At 41.4% G+C, this 6,687-nt stretch overlaps 1 long non-coding RNA gene and 1 other non-coding gene across 2 annotated transcripts; one reads left to right on the top strand and one right to left on the bottom strand.

Moving 5' to 3' along the window:
- On the top strand, positions 1 to 1,896 carry LOC146600165 (uncharacterized). The gene is made up of 3 exons (XR_014898341.1): positions 1 to 216; positions 1,584 to 1,677; positions 1,811 to 1,896. It is a non-coding gene; the product is annotated as an uncharacterized LOC146600165 (long non-coding RNA).
- A 3,583-nt stretch (positions 1,897 to 5,479) lies between these two features.
- Positions 5,480 to 5,582, bottom strand: LOC146600166 (U6 spliceosomal RNA). The gene has a single exon (XR_014898342.1). It is a non-coding gene; the product is annotated as a U6 spliceosomal RNA (small nuclear RNA).
- Positions 5,583 to 6,687: the final 1,105 nt, after the last annotated feature.

Below are 6,687 nucleotides of genomic sequence, written 5' to 3' on the forward strand. Positions count from 1 at the left end.
ACCGGTGCCAGCAGATAACATCACGGCCGCGCAGGGAGAGGGAGATTTATAAGGTCTCCCCGCCCCACGTGCTCGCCTCTCCGCAAAGTGACGTGGTGGGGCTGCATGGAGCAGAGGGCTCCTCCGGCTGCGCCCGCGGCCCGGCTATTTATTCGCCTCCGTGCAAGAGGCGAGGGACTCGCCGGAGCCGGGCTGCCCGCCCCGCTGCCTTTCAAGGTGCCTCAGCCCCGGGGGGGAGAGGAGAAGGGAGGGGAGGGACCGCGGGGCTGGAAAGAGAAAGCAGCTCCTGCCAGCTGGCTTTTTTTCCTTTTCTTTCTTTCTCTTTAATGTTCCTTGCACCTATTATTAAAGTAATTGGGCCAAATGCCACCCTTGCTTTAGAGGAAGAATTAACCGCTGTGCTTATGTGCCTCACGAAAAACCACTTGGATGTGCTTCTGTTAAAGTTTGCAGGGGCAGAGAAGACGGATTATCCTGCATAACTCTGCCCCTTGCATCATCAGCAGGAGTCGTTCAGTCGTTGCTCTGCCCAGTGCCTCACTCTTAGATTTCACTTCCAAGTGTGTTTTGGGCAATTCTCGTAACTCCCCTCTGTCAGGCTACGTGGTAATCAGAGCTATTCGCGGAGCAGGGAGAGAAGGAGAGATGATGATTTGCTCCTGCTCAGAGCTCTCCTCTCCTGCCAGAAGTGTGCAAATACATCCTCATCTGCACTTGACAGAAATTCTCGACCCAGGTTCTTGGTCTGAGTCTGTAAGTCAATTTTTCCGCTACCTCTTTTGGCCACAGGAAACACCGCAGGCTCAAACAGTTGCTTATCTAGTGCATGTACGGTGGTAATGTCTCATACTTTGACCTCAGTAGGACAGCCTCCCACCTCTTCCCTAGAGAAATTATTCTACAGTCTACTAGACATCCTTCAACTTCATGCCAGAAAGCTTTTCTTTCACAAGCCATTTATTACCCCTGTACATCAACATTAACTTCATAAAATGATCAAGTAGCCTTTTTCCTTACCCTCACCAACTTTATCCCTAAATTCCCTTCAGAATTAAGTTGTCACTTTTTTTGGTTGATAGGTTAAGACACAGGAGGAGTTTTGAAGCACGTGTTCCTTGCAGTGGCAAGGCTATTTCTGAAGAACCTCTTCTTTTTTCCTAAGGAACATGTTCATGGGACATGCAAAAAAAAAAAAAAAAAAGTGTTCTAAGGGACACAGACATTCAGGACCACAAGCTGGGCCGCTCCCCATGGCATTATCCATAAACACAAGTAAAGGAAGTGAGCTAGGATGACTCAGATCTCTCTGAAAGCACAGCGACAGTCATGTAAGACATAAATCAACAAAACACCACCAAAGTCCAAAGAGTTTCTCTGTTTATTGCTGCTTAGGGACCATCTTCCTTCTGTGCAACACTAGAAACTTTTCTGAACTTCCAGAATGGTAGCCCCAAAATTCAAAGCAAGATTTTCCTTCTCAGTATATCTTCAAGGAAAACAACTTCTTCAGAGCAGTTATGGCTTTGAGCTGAGGAAGATAAAGGCACATAGCCTGCACTGAACCACTTTTTCTGCATTGGCAGGGCTCCACTACAGGGGAATCCCTAGTGTTGCTGGGAAAACAAGCAAAGAAGAGACTTCGAGAGATGTAGGAGTAAAGAAAATACACATTTATAGGTACGTAAAAATTTTGAAGGCAAACTTAATCCTCAGTCTTTAAAAATATGTGGATATGTATGGCACTGCAGACACAACTGAGAATAAATCCCCCTGAATGCAAGAGTTAGTGCTGCTTTCCATTTAAATCTAGGAATTCCTACAAGACCAGATTAAATGTCTGTACCACAACATCACCTTTAACTGCCAAGTGTGTCAATGTCCTTCTCCTATTGACCTCAAAAACACAGCTGCAGTGACAGGAATGGCAATGTTTCCAAAAAATCACTCAAATAAATGAGAAAACTCAATGTGTAGACTCAGCTGGTTTGAATTCTGTAACACACCTGTACCAAACTGAGGGGGCAATACCTCAAGCCCTTATATCTCACAGCTCCACCAACTTCACTAACCAGCTGAGGAACTAGCTCTGCAACATAAGGTACCTCAGCCACAAATACTTCTGAAGAAAAGAGTTATTAAATTATTTCCTCCAACAGCTAGAGCTGAAGCTATGAAGGAATACCTTATGCTCAGTCCATGGCCCTGAAAGACCTGGCTGTTGTTAATGTAGTGCCCATCACTTGCCTTGGGAGCTTCAGAGCAGCAAAGGGGACAGAACAGCATACCCTCCTTCTGCAAGGGCCCTAGCACGTGGACGACAGCAAGCTTTCCATCATCTCTCAGAAGAGCTGTACAGATTTAGGACTGCCAGATAGCAAGTGTTTTGATTCTTTCAAAGTGTATTTTTATTCCAGTTTGGAAGGAAAACCAAACTTTACAGCTTGATTTTTCACAAACCAAGAAACTTCCTTCACAGAAAGAAATCCTAGAGCCTCGTTGGTGCCCAAATTAAGGCAACCCCTAATACAGACTACCAAAATCCTGATGTCTTACACACCAGAGCACGCAGCAGGCTGGGCGGCACACGCCGCAGCAGATGCTGGAAGTCAGAGCTCCACAGGAACCCACCATGTAAGCTGCCAGAGATCCAGCCGGGCTGACAGGAAACCAGTTAGACTAGATTTTGAAAGTTTCTGAGACTTTCWGATTTGGCAATGTTTTCTCAGAATTTTTCTGACTGCCTAGAAAAATGTTGTTTTTGTTCTCGTTCAGGATGGCAAGTTTGCCTCCAGCCCGACTGCCCGAGTTTGACAAGGGGCGTCAGCCTTACGGGGGTTCAGAGCTCAGCTTTGCCTCGCCGCTCTAACAGAGCTGGATTCCCCCAAACTTTCTGGCCTCACCATGGTGATGTTTTTGCCGTGCAGAACTTCCCAGGAGCAGCAGAGACRGGCTTAGGCTTTTCTGTTAGGAAAGCCCAGACCCCAGCCACTTGAGCTAAATCCCCAACAGCTGCAGAAGGCCTATCACACATGCTTGCRCTGCTCTGATTCGCCCCAGGAAAGGACACCTACATACTAGCCAAATCATTAAAATACACATCAGCATTCATAAACACCAACTTTCCATTTTGCAAATGGAAAATATCTGGAACATATACATCATGATATACATCAAGATATGCCTGATCTTATTTCCAAAAATCTCTCCCCCGCACATATTTTGCTTTAGCTATAAAAGCACGGCAAACTGCACTCCAAATGGGTGACATTTTTGCCTTGATAAAGTGAGCAAGACACTGAAGGGGTAATCAAAAATGATCAAAAGTTACACTGCCAAGTTATATGCATTGTTCAAAGCTGGGTCAATGCCCTTCTGCACAGGTAATTTAATTTCTACATACTTTTAATTTTCAGTATTCATATATCTAACTGTCAAAATAATCATCATTATGGCTTCATATTTTATCCTGAAAGGGATTTTTATTTATTTTGAAAGAGTTTGCATTAATTTACCTGTTAGCTTCAAAAGCTGTTGGGAGTGTCAGGCACTAAAGTTCARCTAAGCTTACTTTTACCTGCTCTCTGCCTTCATGAAATGGATTCATCCTGCAGAACCATCAGTGAAATTTTTGTGACATTAAAAAAAAAAAAAAAGAAAAAAAAGGAATTGGTCCTTAGCATACATACATACACTGAAAGAACAGAACTTACCTGTTCTTGAGCTTTTAATTCAATACAATACTGTCTTTTTATATATTGATTTCTTTTTTAATAAACAGTAACTGTTTATTACAAAAACAGGGACACCTGGAAACTTACTTCGCTAAACTTAAAGGTTTCATGTTTCCTATTAACTTAAAAATTATGTGGTCAAGATTTTACAATTTGTGGTTTCTTTTTAGATTGTTTTGGTTATACGCAAATGTGCTGTGTGAAATACAAAGGCAATAATCTTTCTAAAACTGCTGACGACCAGGTCATTAAGTAAGGTGGCTAGCCACATTTCATAAACCAAAGAACACTGTTGGAAGAGAAATAACTTTTAAAAAGTTAGGAGGTGACTTTCGTAAACTCGCACATTGATGACGAGTGTAGGATGATTGCACAATTAATTCTTTGTGGCACGCACAGAAGTCTGCAGCAGTTACTGTGGTCATGTAGAACCTCAGTTATTCTGATGTAGGGTGCTAGTCAAAACGCTTTTGAATTCTCCTTTTTATACAAGTACATATATGAAGGTTCAATCTGTAGAGCCGAGGTGGCACCTAATAAAGGTGAGGCAAAGAGGAGATGACAAATAATGGAAAATTGCARTATATACAATAACAAACTCCTAGATTTTACTGTTTATTATCTTTAGTTAAGTAGAAGTCCATACTTGATGCCGTACATTTCATTAGTGTGCACAYTAATGCCAATATGAATTTGAGAGCAAATCCTGCCGACCTTACTAACGCAAGCAATCCCACTGCCACTAGGATTGCATTTCAAATAACCACAACCCACTCCTGCAACACACATGTTCCAGGAGATAATGGCTACTTTTTATTGCGTGCTGTTTAATATGCAAGACTGCTATTCATATATACACACATTCATATGTAACTACTTGCCAACTTCACAAATCAAAGGCATGTTTCTGCTTCTTTTTGTACCACTTTTTGTAGACCTCATTCATGCCAACAGATTCAGTAACTTCACAGAAACAGTCACAAGAGAACAGTCAGTAAGAGGCGATCAAAAAAAAAAGAAAGAAAGAAAGAAAGAAAGAAAGAAAAACAGAAAAACTAAACAAAAAATCCCACACAGGAATCACAATCACTTCTGTTGTCCTAGGGAATGCTACCACCTCCACCATGAAGCGAGAACACAGTATGACAGGAAGCAATAGTATCACACAGCAGTGTAGAGTACATGTGTTTAAAATTCTACCTTAATAAAATAAAGGTAAGGGGACATCCAGAAGGGAATTGACAAAATAAGAACTTTAAAAAGAACCTGATACTGAGACACCTCAAGGCAGAAAGACAAAATCTTGGTGGAAAAGGGAAAGTTCAGGAAGTGCTGAGATCCCTTAGAGTAATTCCTCCCCAAAGACCCTGAGAGACAGGAGAAATTCTGCGAACAGAAAGGAGCRTGACCATTACTCTGTATTCCAGTTCTGGTGTTATTATCCACATATTGCATGGCAGGGGTTTGACAATCCCGAAAATAGCTTCCCTGCAGTAAACTCATCYGCTCTCTCCGAAGAATGATGAGGGATATGACGAGTTCTAAGGAATCAACAAAGAGCTCAACAGTCTATAAACTTTTTATCCTAAGAGCAGACATTTGCTTTCTATCAAGTACGCACACCTCTCTGCTGCATCCAAAGGAGGTTTTCTTTTGCTCCAAAAGCCAGTGCCCATCTTTAAATCAGTCACAATGGAAGTCAGTCTTGACAACAATTTTGTGAATGTCAGAAGTTCCTCCCATGGTTACACCTCCGAGTTTGATCCTCTCCTGTGCATGTCATCCTTCTGCAGTGGCCATGCCAATCTTCTCTGTATCATTCCAGTCTTAGTGTACGTACCACCAAAACCCCAAAAAGGCATTTCTTAATCCTAGCACCTGTGGTTTTAATCACCACAGGAAATCCTGTTCCCACTGAAGTCAATAAGACATTTGCTGTAAATATCAACAGAGGAAAATGATCAGATACACTAACTAAAAATTTCAAAAATGGAAAAATGTAAGTGTACCAGTGTATATACCATAGGGACTCGACATCTACTTTTAGCAAGAATGACAAAGTAAAGACAGTAGAATAAAAGTCAACCCTTTAATCTCACTGTTTGAACTCATAACCTTYGTCTCTTTCTCAGTACACGGCTGTTACATGCTATTTTTGAACTGCTCAGTGATGATTTGAGTTATGCCTCACTAAGCATCATACAAATGATACCTAGAATATTGTATTTCTAACAGAACATCTACAGGCACTCAATCAGCAAATAAAAAATATTTAACTCCAATTAGAATATGCTTCTAGATGACACTTCTGCTGGTTTCTTTAAGAAGATTACATATCGAGCAAAATTAAACAGCAGCAACTTCCAGAACGGGCCAGCAGTAATGTAATATTTTAAGCTATATTCTGCCCTGCAAAACAAATGAACAAACAAAAAACACAGCCCTGGAACTGGCGTCCTGGTTTCTTCACAACTTGCTGGTGCAGCTTACACAGAAGAGAAAAAAATTAATAAGCTAAAGTTGTTTCAGAAATACYTTTCCTTATGTTTTTTAAGCAACACATGTTCAAGATAATCCTAGGGAGTTTAGAAAATGCAACGTATTGTTTTATATTACCTCACGGGGRAAAAAAAACCCTCTACATGCAATATTAAAGTTTTGTGCTGCATTCACAAAACCAGTTCTGGAGAAGGTCTTTCAATTTCCTCTCTCCCTTCTCCTCCCATCCTTGCACATTTTTAGACCTCCTTTCTATGTCTGGCTGCTGAAATCAATGGAAGCTATATTCTTGCATTGCTGATGGCATGATACCCTTCCAGTAAGACAGTCTAAACATGGTGACTAAATCTATAGATAGAACAGAAAGCTCCACTTCAACTGGGATTCACTWCCATGCAGCAGAACTTCTCATAAAGCTCACATATTTTATATTATTCTGAAAGTCGTTGCATACAAA

This window comes from Rhea americana, unplaced genomic scaffold (genome assembly GCF_003343005.1).
Source record: "Rhea americana isolate MKP2758 unplaced genomic scaffold, rheAme1 scaffold_127, whole genome shotgun sequence".
In the NCBI taxonomy this organism is placed as follows: domain Eukaryota; kingdom Metazoa; phylum Chordata; class Aves; order Rheiformes; family Rheidae; genus Rhea; species Rhea americana.